Source organism: Pristis pectinata, chromosome 5 (assembly GCF_009764475.1).
Source record: "Pristis pectinata isolate sPriPec2 chromosome 5, sPriPec2.1.pri, whole genome shotgun sequence".
In the NCBI taxonomy this organism is placed as follows: domain Eukaryota; kingdom Metazoa; phylum Chordata; class Chondrichthyes; order Rhinopristiformes; family Pristidae; genus Pristis; species Pristis pectinata.
Window position 1 is genome coordinate 38,894,854 of NC_067409.1, and position 14,749 is coordinate 38,909,602.

Sequence of the window (14,749 nt, forward strand, 5' to 3'; positions counted from 1 at the left end):
GTATGCTTTTCTTGTGTCTACACACATCATAAGTATAGACTGCATAGTTTGGTTGGCAGAGGCTCCCATAGGGTCTGCAAAGCTTTGCAGATTTTAAAATATTATTGAGTGGTAGATGAGTGTCTCAGTAACCACAAACTGCTTTTTTTACTGAATTAGTTTTAAATGGTTATATTTTTAGTTGTGCTTTAACTCAGAATGGTGTTTCACTTGGGGGGAAAAGTAGCAATACAATTTAGTTTTTCATTTTAGGATTGGTTTGTAAATGTGTAGATTAAATTCTGAATGACTACCGGCAAAAATTCAACTACGTTGGTTAATGCTATATTTTGCTTTTTTTTTTGTAAATGTCAAGTCATTAAATTTTTCATGTTTTTAAAGTGGTACAATTAACAGTTCTACTATTTTTTTTTCATTGCCAGTTGGAAATCAGTCGTTTTAAGTCAGGAAATAACTTCTGCTATGATTAGATTTTTGTAAAGTACAACTATATTCTTTTGTAGTGATAAAATGACCATTTGGACTTGAAACAAAATTGACAGAAAATGGTTTTACTATTGCACAAATGTCTGTAGTTGGTGTTATTACCACACATAAAATAGACAAGAACCTAAGAAACAGGAGCAGAGTAGGCCAATTAACCCCTTGCGTCTGGTCCACCATTCAATAAAGACATGACTAGTCCAGAGTTGGCCTCGAATTCACTTGCCCACTCTCTCCTTATACCTCTCGAATCTTCTGTAGTTCAGATAGCTGTTCACACTTCCCTAGAAATTCTCTCAATTATAACTCGTGTGATATTTTAGATACAAGGCCATGAAGGGAAAGATCCTCATTTCCTGATATGTGCATGATCTTATGGAGTATCTATCGGGTACACTGTAAGGTTTTCTGCACTAATTTAGAAAAGACAAATTCTGTTTCTACACCAGAAAGCAATTGGAAGGGGATAAAATCAAGTCACTCTTTTAACAAAAAAAAGCAGTAAGATATTGGATTATGTAACTTGAGACTATTGTATTAATGAATGCCTCTCAAGTGTGATGCCAGTTGTTTTTGGAGATATTGTCCAGTGGTTAGAAACAAAATATAGATTTCCTATATCCTTACCCTGGTGTACTGGTGGTTATGTTTGAATTTGCATCGGTACTTCAAGTTGCATGGAATGTTCCTGAAGACCATTGCAGCTGTTGAGCAAAAATATATAGTAAAAAGTTGGTCTTTGTTAGTTTCTTTGAATGGTGTATGCTCCCCCCTGGTTTTTAACCACATATTTCCACATCTGTGCATTGAGCTTAGTTTGGGGCCTCACCAGTCAGCACACCCTAGGACTATGTTCCCAAGGCCAGTGGGTGATGTACAAAGCTTTCCGACTCATGTTTCACGTCAGCTTTTTGGATTAATGCAGCCACTGTACTATTATTTTTCAGAACAAAATGTGATGTTTCCTTCAGGCAATGCTCTGTCATGTCGCAAATAACAACTGATTATTAACATGAAAAGTGGCTGACCCATTCATTTGCTGTTTTCTTGACTTGAAAGCATGATTTATTTCTATGTTATCTTTTTGTTTGCTTTAATAATGCTGTTTTATTCTGGTTATATGTACTGCTGAGGACATAGTGACATCTGTTAGAGGCTTTTTACCTTCTGATTAAAAATAGATATGCTTGAGTTAACCCAGTCATTTTCTTGTCAAACCATGATAGTAACAGCATCTGCATATATAAAAAGCTAAAGCACTTAACAGGAGTGTTACCCAACAAAATTTGACACTGAGCCAGATATTAGGAAAATCTTAGTCAGAGAGAGGTTTTAAGGAGTACCTTAAAAAGAAACGAATGAGTCTTGTGGCATAATTTTGAGAACTCTGAGCCTTGCTCGTTAAGGGCTTGTCAGCCAGTATGGGAGTGATTAGAAGAGCAAATCACAGCGGTGCTTAAAGATGAGGAAAGGAGATTTTAAGCTGTGTGATTGTCAGACCAGGAACTAATGTAACAGAGTGTTCAAGGGGTAATGGGTGAATTGGGTGGTGCATCTTGAAATATTGGCAGCAGAGTTTGTGATGAGCTTCAGTTAATGTGTGATGGAATGAAAGTCTCCCCAGTAAAGCTGATTCTGCTCATCATATATGACTTAGTGCTTTTATAAATAAATGTTACCAAACATTATGAGAAAGAGAATAAAAATATCACATTACCAGTTTTATATTAGTACTGTTTAAATAAAATGATCAGTTATACTAGTACAGATTCTAAGTCGTTGGAATATATTAGGGATCAATATGATATGAATTTTTCCTTTCCACTCCAGTTCACTTTAAACTAGTTCTGGTTTTATTTGATTTAAACAAGTTGTTGCTGCTTCTTGCTGCCAACAGTAGCTTTTAACAAGACTTTGTACTGGTTTCATTACAGTGAATTTTTCTGGAAAAAGTTCTCTCAGTCATATTACTTGGGTACATAATGCATTATTTTTCCTTTTCTGTGCTCTTTTTGTGCTGTTTTAATCCTTTGTCTTCCATCTGTTTTTTATCTACTGTATTCACTTCTGTTGTTCATCCCTTTTAATGGCTCATCAATTTCTCTCTTTTCCAGTTCTGATGTGGGATCTGTGACCAGAAAGATTCATTCTTTCTCCCTCTTTTAAATCCCATCTAACCTGCTGAGTGTTTCTGGCCTGCCTTATTTTAATTCATCAAGATGGTCCTGCCAATATATATTGATTTGTAGAGGACTTTGAGAGGGAGAGACAGACAATTTACCACTCAGCTACTCACAAGGGACAATTTACAGTGGCCAATTAACCTACCAGCCTGCACATCTTTGGGATGAGGGAGGAAACTGGTGCTCCCATAAGCTGAGAGGGGAAAGACTTAAAGGGAACCTGAGGGGCAACTTTTTCCACACAGAGCGTGGTAGGTATGTGGAACGAACTGCCAAAGGAAGTGGTAGATGCCAGGTATAATGTTAAAAGACATTTGGACAGATACATGGATAGGAAAGGTTTAGAAGGATGTGGGCTAAATGCAGGCAAATGGGGATACAAGAGATTCTGCAGATGCTGGAATCTGGAGCAATACACACAAAATGCTGGAGGAACTCAGCAGGTCAGGCAGCATCTATGGAGGGAAACGAACAGTTGACATTTCGGGCCAAGACCCTTCATCAGGACTCGTGGGAAATGGGACTGGCTCAGGTAGACAACTTGGTTGGCATGGATGATTTGGGCCAAAGGGCCTGTTTCTGTTCTGTATAACTCTGACTCACTGGGGGAAATCTCTGCAGTCACAGGGATAAAGTGCAAGTTCCACACAGACAGCATCAGAGTTCAGGATCAAACATTGGAGCTCTGAGGCAATAGCTGTACCAGTTGCACCCATATTCAGACTGTGCCTTCCTGTATTTAAACAATAAGGCATAGGCTATATGAGGAGCTTGTTGTGAGAAAGACTTGAAGGTGGTGTAGTATCTTGATTCTCTATTTGATTGTATTGTGAAACTCACCAAGTCTCTAAGATCTACCAATATGACTGCTTAATGCAATGGTTCCTCAAATCTTGCTTTGGTAACTTCCACAAACATTATTGCAAACCAAAGAACATCAACTGCACAACAGTCTCTGCTGAGGGGCAACAGGCTTAAAACAACAATTATTCTTTGCAAGCAATATTACAAAACTGCAATGTTTTCCTTTAGTACAAAAGAAAAGAACAATCACACATATTCACATGTATACATTAAAAAAATATACAGGCTTAGCCACATCAGTGGTCTTCTCAATGATGTCAGTGTGACAAATGACTCTCTCACAGACATGCTGGGTGCTGACTTTAATTCAAGGTTCATTGAGATCTCTGTCAGGCTCTCTTAGTCTTCATCTTCCTCGTGCGTGACTGTGAAATCCGCTTCTAGCACATCTTGTGACCCATGACTCGGTTTGTCATCAATTTTTGCGTCTTAATTCTTCATGTACTTGGATCTTAAGAGCATTAGCTACTGGTCTAGGTTGGCAATATACTGGTTTCACATCATGCTGAATGTGAATAAGGGTCTAATTAATCTCAATGTTCAATAGGAATCTTTAACTAGGTCAGCATTTTACATCATAATCTTGTCAAAATCAGGATTCCTTGTTTTTTACAACATAGAAGGAGGCAATTTGGTCCGTTAAGTCTGTGCTGGCTCTGAGCATTCCCATCCATCTGATTTCCATCCCCCCCCCCCCCCCCCCCCCCCGCTTATTTCCCTAAAACCTATTCTCTCTTGGGATGTGTTGGCTTGGCATGGATGAATTGGGAGTTGATGAGAATGTGGGGAAAACAAAAGATGGCAAAATAGGATTATGTGTGAATAGTGTGAATGGGTGGTTGATGGTTGGCGTGGACTTAGTGGGCTGAAGGTCCTATTTCCATGCTGTATCACTCTGACTCTTAAGCAGGCAATGCTGGAAATGTTCATAGAATTAGGCAAGATCTGTGGAGAGAAACGGTTAATACTGCAGATTAATATGCTTCCATCAGAATCTGAAATGTTGTCTGTTTCTTCCTCCACAGTTACAGCCTAACCTGTTGAATATTTCCACGATTTCTGTGGTTTTTTAAGTTTTGAATTAATTCCAATGGGATTAGAAACTCAAAGGACTGAGCTTTAATATTTTCATCTTATTATTAGATAGATCTGAAATGGCACAGCTAATTCTGTTAGCAACTCATCCATTTTCCCATCAATTTGAATTTAGCTCTTTCTTCCCCTGGTTCAGTGATGTGTGCGTAAGTGGTCCATGACAGTCAAACTGCTTTCACATCTGTCCTTGACTACAATTAGTCATGCAACCTGAACCTGCAGCCTTGAGTGATACCAACTGAGCTCAACTGTTAAAATGTAAGGGGTACCAAAAGTTGATTGCAATAATGTAAACTACACAGAAGTTTAAAGTAATTTGTGCATTTTGGTTTGAAGATCCATGTGCGGCTGAAGTACTGTACCTTTTGCCAGGGCCACTAAAACTTTGGGTGTATTTCTTGGAGAGACGCATGGTATCTTGCAGCTAAGAGTTAGCTATATGTGCTGCTGACTTCTTCCTGTACTGTCAAAAATTCAAGAAGAAGCACTGATTGAGCCACCACAATTGACTAAAATCTTTGAAATTGCTGAAAGATGCCAAGTTTACTGTAATGAGAAGGGAATATTTTTGATGGGTTGTAAATATTATGCTCTCTTGACTGGATCACTTGAAGTTTGGAAGGCTGATTAAATTATTGAAGTACAAATATTTTGTCATTTAATTAATCATTTTAATAATTTTGATGCATCCATTGCTTCAGGCAGTTTTCCTTTTTGTTTTCTGTGTACTTTTTTTGTTGAAATTGTTAATGTGATGGTTGTCAAGGTACAAAAATGGAATAAATTCCCATTGTCCTCAACTGTCAGCTCCAAGTTCAGTCTAAACGCAGAACCTTCTAACCTCAATTCATCCAATCTCATTCTCATCTGAGTAACTGGAAATGTGAAAGCTGTCTGGCACTGATCCAAATACAGAACAAAGGCTGATCTTCTCGGCCCTATAATGATATGTACCCCAGCCTTGCCTGCACAAAACCAATGCAAGACTTTTATTTTTACCCATCCGCTTGCTTTGCAGACATTTTGAAGGAGAATTCAGTAGCTCCAAAACAGATTTTTCCATTCCAGTTGTAATGTTGGAAAATTCTTTTATTAAAGCACAAAGAAAAGCATTGGTTGCAAGATTGCAAATTTAATGCCTGTTAGCACTAAATTCTGGGCAATTTTGAGGAGTTGGTTGACAACTTTAAGCAGGTGAAAGGAGCTGTCAAAGTTCTTTTCACTTGGGACCATTACAACTGTCAGTAAGAATGCATTTATAATTTTCTGATGCAAAGGATGCCTCAAAGGGGATGCAAGTATTCCTATTTCTCCTCAATGTACATTCTTTGTATCTAAATTAAATAATGGGGATATTTTTTGCATTTAGTTTATTACACTGTTGTATCAAAGGTAAGGAAACTGTGCAAAATGAAATACACCAAAGGAAACTGGCACTAAATCTAAATAAAAATACAGCTTAAATTAGAGAAAACAAAGGACTGCAGATGCTGGAATTTAGATGAAAAAAAAACAAGATTCCTCCAGCATCTTGTTTTTTCAGCTTAAGTTGGTTTGTTTTTTCATACTTAACTTTCAATTTTAAAGTCTATTTTGCTATAGGGTTTCTTTAAACAGTATGAATCCTTCAATAAGAAGATTTGTAGGGAACTGTTTATGCATTTTATACATAATGCATTCCTCTCTTTATTGTTTCCTTTTCATCGCTTCCTCCAGCAAGTGGTATTGAAAAATCAGGAGCTTATAACATTGCAGATGCTAGAATCTAGAGGAACAAACAATCTGCTGGAGGAACGCAGTGGGTTGAGCAGCATCTGTTGGGCAAAAGGCTATTCAGGTTGAAACCCTGCATCAGGATTGAGAGTGGAAAGGGAAGAGAGCCAGTATAAAGAGAAGAGGGGCAGTGATGAGATGGGCCAGTGGGTGATTGGTGGAACAATGTTAGGTGAAGGATGACAGTCTGATGGAGCCAAGTAGGTGAGGGAGAGGAGGTGGAGTTGGTAGACAGAGGCAGGTGGATGATAGGTGGAGACAGGCAAAAAAAAGATAAATGGAGCCAGGTGAGGGATTAGAGGGATGATGGTGGAGACAGCTTAGGAGGGTGATAAGTGGAAAACACACAGGGTAGCAGTGCTGGAATCTTATAATTAAGGAAGGTGATGATTTGAACCATTAGGGGAGAGGTAGGCAGATGGAATTGATGGGAGAGAGGGGATCTGCTGGGTAAAATGTGTGAGTAAGAGGAGAGTGGAACCAGGAGGGGGATGAAAATAGTGATTGGAGGGGCAGGGGTGATGGGAAAGTGGAGAAAAAATGGAAGGACTGGAGGTGGATCAGAAGGAGAGAGAGGGTGGGGAGGAGACAAAGGAGGTAAGGTTTACCTGAAATTGGGAAATACAATATTCATACTATTGGGCTGTCGACTAGCCAGGCAGAATATGAGGAGTGCTGCTCTAGTTTGTGCTGGGCCTCACCTTGGCAGCAGAGGAGGCCAAGTGTGGGAGATGGGAGGGGAGTTAAAATGGCTTGCAACTGGGAGCTCCAGACAGTCATGGTGAATGGAGCACAGGTGCTAGGCAAAGCCATTGCCTAGTCTGGGTTTTGTTTCATTGATGTAGAGAAGGCCACGTGGACAAGGTGCACATGAATCACTGCCTAACCTGGAAGTGCTGTTTAGGGTCCTGGATGGTGAAGAAGGAGATGTTACACCTCCTATGGTTGCAGAGTATAGTGCTTGGGGAGGGATGAGCGAACCAGGGAGTCAAGGAGAGAGTGGTCCCTGCGGAAAGTAGAAAGGGATGGGGAGGTGAAGATGTGACTGGTGAGATCGCACTGCAGCTGGCGGAAATGTGATAGAATGTCCCCCGTCATCTATATCCATCGATCACTTGCCAGCCCTTGCCCTACCTCTCCCCCTCGCACCTTTATACAGCTATCTCCCTACTACTTTTTCAGTGCAGTTGCCCAAAACGTCAACTGCCCATTTCCTCTACAGATGCTGCCTGACCCGCTGAATTCCTCCAGCAGCTTACTTTCAGTTCAGACTTAATTTTTGGCCCAGCTAGTTTTGTGGATTCCCAGCTCCCTGTTCTGAGGAGCTGCTTGGCCACAAGTTGAAAGGTATATGTTCAAGGTAAGGGATAAGAAGAGGATCTGAGGCGTTCCAAGCCTCAGCATAACACTGCTTGAGGTGAGTCACCGTTGAGGTCTTGCTCTGCCTTGCAGGACTCTCCTGGCTGTGGAGGGTCAACTACATTGGCCCTCCGCTCCTACCTCAGATTATGATGAAACCGTGGGCAACGAGTCCAAGCTGTGGCCTGATTCAGTTCAGTTTGTTCTGTCTACTCTCTTTCTCTCTTCACATCTGCAGCTTGACCGACAGTGTATTTCCATCATTTTCCATTTTTGCCTCACTTCTGGATCCCAAGTATTTTGTTGTTCTGTTGCGGGCATCATTCCATTTCATGCCTTCACTAGAAACTTGACATAGCTGCTATTCTTCATGCCAGTGCCTGCAGAGAGGCTGGATAGCACAAACTGTGCCCTGTGAAACTTCATGTTCCATTGACTGCTTCCATTCTTGTGGTCTGAACTTCAGCCAGACGTTATTTTTAGTGTGGCCATGTCCACGTGCAAATGAAAGGAAACAAATTTTGAACTAAAGTTATGAGATCCAATTTTCAATTTGCAATGTGTGTGTTTGAGATTGATGTTTGGTATACATTTAGAATGATGCACAGACCCTACTGTTATTTCTGCATCTGTTGGGTGATTTATGTTAAGTTTTAATCATTCATTATTTTTTTCCAGTTTTGGTTCTGTATTGACTTGCTTTTGTACAAAATTTTGTGTATGCAAAGTTAGAAAATCTAGGCACATGAGCTTATCTTATGGTTGAATGACATGTCACTGACTGTCTGGTGTTGACAAAGAAGAATGACCTCTCTACCGTGATAGTGAGTGAGTTAGTGTCTATGAAATTTTAGCCAAGTATGAGTTAGTCCCTCAGGAGAAATTTTGACAGGAGAAATGCAGGCAGAAAAAGGATTTGGATTCAGATTAATATTTTAATCAGTGTTCTTCAAAGCTTCATATCATAGAGCTAGCTATTTAAATTGAATGGAGCATTATTGGACATCATAATAAATGTCTGAAATAGTCAAATAACTGAAGATACAATCACATTTTGTCATTAAAAGCCTTATAAAATCACAGCTGCTGTGGTGAACTTTTCAGAGCAATCTGTTCGTAAGGGAAGGTGGAAAAGTATAACAATGACTAGAACTGATGGGGCATGAATGATCTGTGCATTTTAATGGAAGAAAATCTAAAGCAGGAAAAAAAATCTGCAGCATTCTCTGTTTTCATTGAGACTGTTGCTAGCTGGCAGCTCCATGATCTCGTTGCCAGGAGCCAAATAGCACTTCTTGGTTTTATTGGAAATGCATTTCACGTTACTGGTTTTCATGATGGGAATGAGGTTGGAAGGTTCTGTAGCCCATTGGGAAGCTTCAGGCTGTTCACCCATTTGAGCCTTGTAAATGGCAGTCAAACAAAATTATGGACAACTGGATTCAAAGTATTTTACTGAGACATGGGGGGTGGTGATTTGGATATGATTCTGATGTGAAAATGACATTTAATGTGTACATTCCATGATTTCGTGATTGTCTTTTAAAAAAAAATTCTACGAAGTGGAAAGTAAAGCAGGACAATAAAGTAACCCAGAGAACGTCTTCCTGAGTGAAGGTCAAGTTGGAGCACAATGCAGTTTGCTGTATTCTAAAGTGATTCGGAGGGACATATTTGTTCTTTCCTGTGAAATATTTAATTTTTTAGGTTCCACGGCAGCATTACTTTGACATTGCAAAACAATTTGCCTGCATATTTAGTATCCTAGTGCTTTCACACTCCATTTGAATATCGTTCATTTTAAATCAGTTTATGCCAGCATACTTTTGTGAAATTCCTTCTCATCTCAGTTTTAAATGGCCAACACCTTATTTTTGGACTGGAGTTTGTACGTTCTCCCTGTGGCCACATGTGTTTTCTCTGGGGTCTCTGGTTTCCTCTCACGTCCCAGAAGTGTGCAGGTTGATAGGTTAATTGGCCATTGTAAAATTGCTCCTCGTGTGTAGGTGAAGGGTAGAATCTAGTGGAAGTTGATAAAGTGTGGAGAATAACCAGTGGGATTAGTGTAAACTTGGTGGCTGATGGTTGGTATAGACTTTGGGCTGAAGGGCCTCTTCCATTCTATATCTCTATATGACATCCTGGGGATTTATTGACTCATTAATTTTACAGAACTGTTTTTTTTTTTGCTAATGCCCTTTTCTTTCAGCTCTTCATTCTTTGTAGATTGTGACATGGAAAAAACAATTTGGTTTGATCATTCTACAGGACTAGAATGACTTCTGGAAGCTTAACTTGATATTAAGGAACATAAGGAATACCACTCTAAAGGCAGAACAAAGAATGCTGTAGTCATGAATAATTCTGATCACTGAAATTTGAGTGATAGTGAATAAAATGCAAAAATGTTTCACTAGTTCAAAAATGAATATTTACCAACATGCAAGATCTCACAATTTCATTCATAGTACTATAATGTTTAAAATTACAAACAATTTAATTGGAGAGTAGCTAGCAGGACATGTGATTTGAACATCTGTAAAGATATTATTAACTTCAAAAGGATGAGGACCGTACAGTTAATTGGGGCAAGAGGGAGAAAGGTCTGATGAGGTTGAACATCTGTTATGCCCTTTATTAATTATACATTTATACTATGTTAAATCACCGTGGTCTTGCACAGTGAACACAGGTGCTTAATAGTTCATGTAATAACAATATAATAACTGTGTACAGTGTATTCATAATATGTCATCTGCTCTGTTCGCAGAGCAAGGTAAACCAAAGTGTACTGCAACACACTTGGGCAAAATAGTCAATTGGTCACTAACCATAACCATTCATACTTTAATCAAACACCATCTCATGCAGAAATCCTGTGAACAGTTTTTTTGACAGGGAAGCATATGGTGAACAGTGATTGTACAGATCCAGGGAATTACAGGATTGAAAAAAAAAGTAGTTGCTATAAAGAAATCTGACATTCTGCTTCCCTTTTGAGACCTGCCTAGTAGATCTACTTTTCATGGAAGGTTATTGGAACACATGGAATGTATTGGACAGTCTCTAGCCTCCTTGTTTTCTGCAGAAGAATCCATTGTTGATTAAAGGAGACCTTGCTTTAACCTAACTGGTGAATGTATGCAGAAAGCAATGAGGTAGTAATTCAGAGAAGTCGGTGCTTGCTTTTTGAGAATCAATCTAGAAATAAATTCTGGGAATCAATTCCCTGCTAACCTGTGGAAAAGCCATGAAGTAGAGGCCAACATAGGCCAAGCACAGCCCCCTTGTGATACAAGCATATCACACGGCTAGGAGGTTTGTATGTACATGCAGAAACAGGAAGTGGACTAGCCCACCAATATATTATTGTTTCTTTCAGGGAGTCACTTGTGAGTAAAATGAATGAAGACGGAGAAAGGCTGACTTATATCAAATGTGGGCATTAGCAGACTGTATTTTACTTAATTGTGTATGAGTTCAGCAGGTTACTTAAGAGGAAGGAAACTTGAGAGGAAGCACAGACCAGGTGACTGATTTACAGAGCACCTGTGGTCTGTCCACAATGGCCATCCTGAGCTCCCAGTTGCATGCCATTTCAACTCCCCTTCCCATTCCCACACTGACCTGTCCGTCATCCTCTACTGCCAAGGTGAGGCCCCATGTCAGCTAGAGAAACAACACCTCCTCATGTTCTGCCTGGGGAGTTTACAGACCAATGGTATAAACATTGAATTTTCCAAATTCAGGTAAACTTTACCTCCTGTGTTTTTTTTTACCCCCATCCTCCCCTGCCACCCCTCCCCCCAACCCCCCCCCCCCCCCAGTTTCTCCATCTCCAATCTTTCCATTTTTGTCCCCCTCCCCCCACACCCCAACACATTTTCATCCCCCTCCACCTCCTGGTTGCATTCACCTGCTACACTGTATTTTACTACCCTGTATTTTACCCACTGGATCTCTCCCTCCCCTATCAGATTTCATCTGCCCTTTCACTTGTTCTCTATTGGATCCTACTATCACCCTCCTTACCTATCAGATTACAGTACTGCTAACCTTTATGTTCCTGCTTATCATCCTCCTAGCTGTCTCCACCTTCACCCTCGCCTTCTCCAACTTGGCTTCATCTGCCTTTTTTTTGTCTGTCTTTACCAATCATCCACCTGCCTCTGTCTCCCAACTTCACCCCTCCCCTATCTCACTCCATCTATACGTCACCTTTCAGCTATCTTCAGTCCTCCAATCACCTACTGGCTCCTGCCTCACCACTCCCCCTCTCCCCTTTTATACTGGCTATCTTCCCCCTCCACTCTCAGTTCTGATGCAGGGTTTTGACCCGAAGCATCAACAATTCTTTTCCCCCACACGGATGCTGCTCAACTCACTGAGGTCCTTCAGCAGATTGTTGTTAAAATCACATCTCTTGTGTTTTCTCCAAGCTCTGATCTCTAGTACTGGGGATCTCTATACTCCCAGTGAGTGAATGTTTCTTTTTTGTTTTAATAATTCTCCTGGTGAAAAATTAATCATGTCCATGTAATATTTCCTGAAAGATAATAATCCAGGATAATTTAGGACAAATTATCAATATTTTATGACACAGTCGTGAGATTAATTGATAACCTTCATAACCTTTAAAAGGCACATGCATATTGTGTATACTAAAAATGAGGTGATTAAGATTATGAATGAAATGTACCTTATCCATTTACCAAAAACTTAATGTATTTCTGTTTTTTTAAAAAGTGTAGTAGAATTTTTTTTTCCTTTTCATTAATATAGCAGTTTAGCAAACAAATTACATATAATGAGCTCTTTTATATTAACTTGTGACATGTAATTATGGAAGTAATAGACCACTAATTGGAGTATTAAGACATTTTAATAATTTTATTGTGCTGTACTTCACAATGTCATGCATTTGAATTTATGTTATGCTTAAATGCATTTGCTCTATGATGAGCAGTGTTCATGTTAAGGAATGTATCATCATCAAATGGCATCACAATCACCATTACCTTCAACATCCAGGGATCTGTGTGTGGTGCGGTGGGGGGTGGGGGGGGGGGGAAGAGACACATTCCTTTTCGTTTGAACTCAGTTCTTACTTAACTTTGAAACCATTAAGTCTAAAATTTGAACTATTTTATTTGTGAAAGATTTCCTGTCTGTGTTTGATATGAAAAAATATGTCATGATTGTCTTTCTGATCTCTTTGTATTACGTGTATAATTACCGATGTTATATGTATTAATCTGTATTAATGTGAAAATTAATAAAAAGATTGAAAAAGAAAAAAGACATAAAAAAATAAAATTGAAAATCCAAAAAAAATGCTGTGGATGGCAGAAATCCAAATTAAAAACAGAAAACATTGCGAATATTCAGTAGGGCAACCAGCATTTATGGAAACACAAATAGAGACAACATTTCAGGTCAAAGACTCTTCGTCAGAACTGGGAAGGTGACACAAAAGGAGTTGGTTTTAAGTTGCAGAGAAGGTGGAGGAGAGATGGGTAGGACAAAGCTAATATCTTCGGTCATGTGAGGCTGTGGTTGCTGCAGTGACTTTCCTGCTTAAGTAGCTGTCTGGTTGATAGATTAATGAGGGCAGGAAGAGAAAGAGGGAGAACAAACTAACTAATTGTAGGTGGGAAATACAGGTCACAGCTGTTGCTGAAACCGGACACTAAAAGAAGGATGCTGGAAATGCCCAGCAGATTGAGCAATGTCCGTTGAGAGAGAAAAAACTGTGTTAATATTGTAGAAGGACAACCTTGCAGCAGAACTGGCCAGCTCTGATTATCTGAAGTTGTTGAATTTGACATTCAGTTTCAAATGAAAAAATATAAATTAAAACAATGTGGGAAAAAAAACCCACTTCCACAGAGGAAATCTGCCTTCCCCACTAGTATATGTTAATGCAAAATGAAGTTGAATATACTTCTGTAGTTTTCCAACTGCATAAAGAAAAATTAATGCAGCATTAGGAAACTCCAAAGCAGAAAGAAAAGAATATTAGATTTTATAGGTAAGTAAATTGGCACTCTGAATAGCCCCTGGTATGCCAATGAGTGGTAGAATCTGGGCTAAGGTGTTGGGAATATGTGGAGAATAGTTTACTGGGAAAATTAATAGGGGAAGGAATTACAATGTGAGCTGGCATAGATTTGATGGGCTGAAATAGCCTCCTTCTATGTCATACAGAAATAGGGAACAGCATAGAACACCATACTCAAGTGGCATTGGATACAGCTAAAGCTATGGACCCTGACAACATTCCAGCAAGAGTGTTGAAGACTTGTGCTCCAGAACTTGTCACACTGTTGGCCAAGCTGTTCCAGTACAGCTACAACACCAGCATCAACCTGATATTGTGGAAAATTGCCCAGGTATGTCCTGTTCATAAGGAGCGGGACAAATCCAGCCTGGTCTGTTACTGCTGCACACTTGATTATCAGCAAAGTGATGGAAGGGATAACAGTGCTATCAAGTGGCACTGGCTTAGCAACAACCTGCTCACAGAAACTCAGTTTGGGTTCTGCCAAAGTCACTCAGCTCCTGATCTCATCACAGCCTTGGTCCAAACATGGACAACAAAGCTGAACTTCAGAGGTGAAGCGAGAGTAACTGCCCTAGATATCAAGGCAGCATTTGATCAAGTACAACATCGAGGAGCCCTGGCTAAACTGGAATCAATGGGAATCGGGAAAACCCTTATGTTGGTTGGACACGTACCTTGCACAAAGGAGGAAAGTTCTGATTAAACTTTATTTATACAGCACGGTAACAAGCCCTTCTGGCCCAATGAGTCCGCGCCACCCATTGATGGTTGCAGGTCAATCATCTCATCCACAGTGTATCTCTGCAGGGTAGTGTCCTAGGCCCAACTGTTTTCAGTTGCTTCATCAATGACCTTCCTTCAAGAGCAAGGTCAGAAATAGGGATGTTCGCTGATGATTGAAGAACGTTCAGTACCATTCACAATGACT

At 39.8% G+C, this 14,749-nt stretch overlaps 1 protein-coding gene across 8 annotated transcripts in view; it reads left to right on the top strand.

Moving 5' to 3' along the window:
* Positions 1-14,749, top strand: part of cdk14 (cyclin-dependent kinase 14) — a 477,589-nt gene that overhangs the window by 179,780 nt on the left and 283,060 nt on the right. The gene's annotated exons all lie outside the window — the stretch shown is intronic.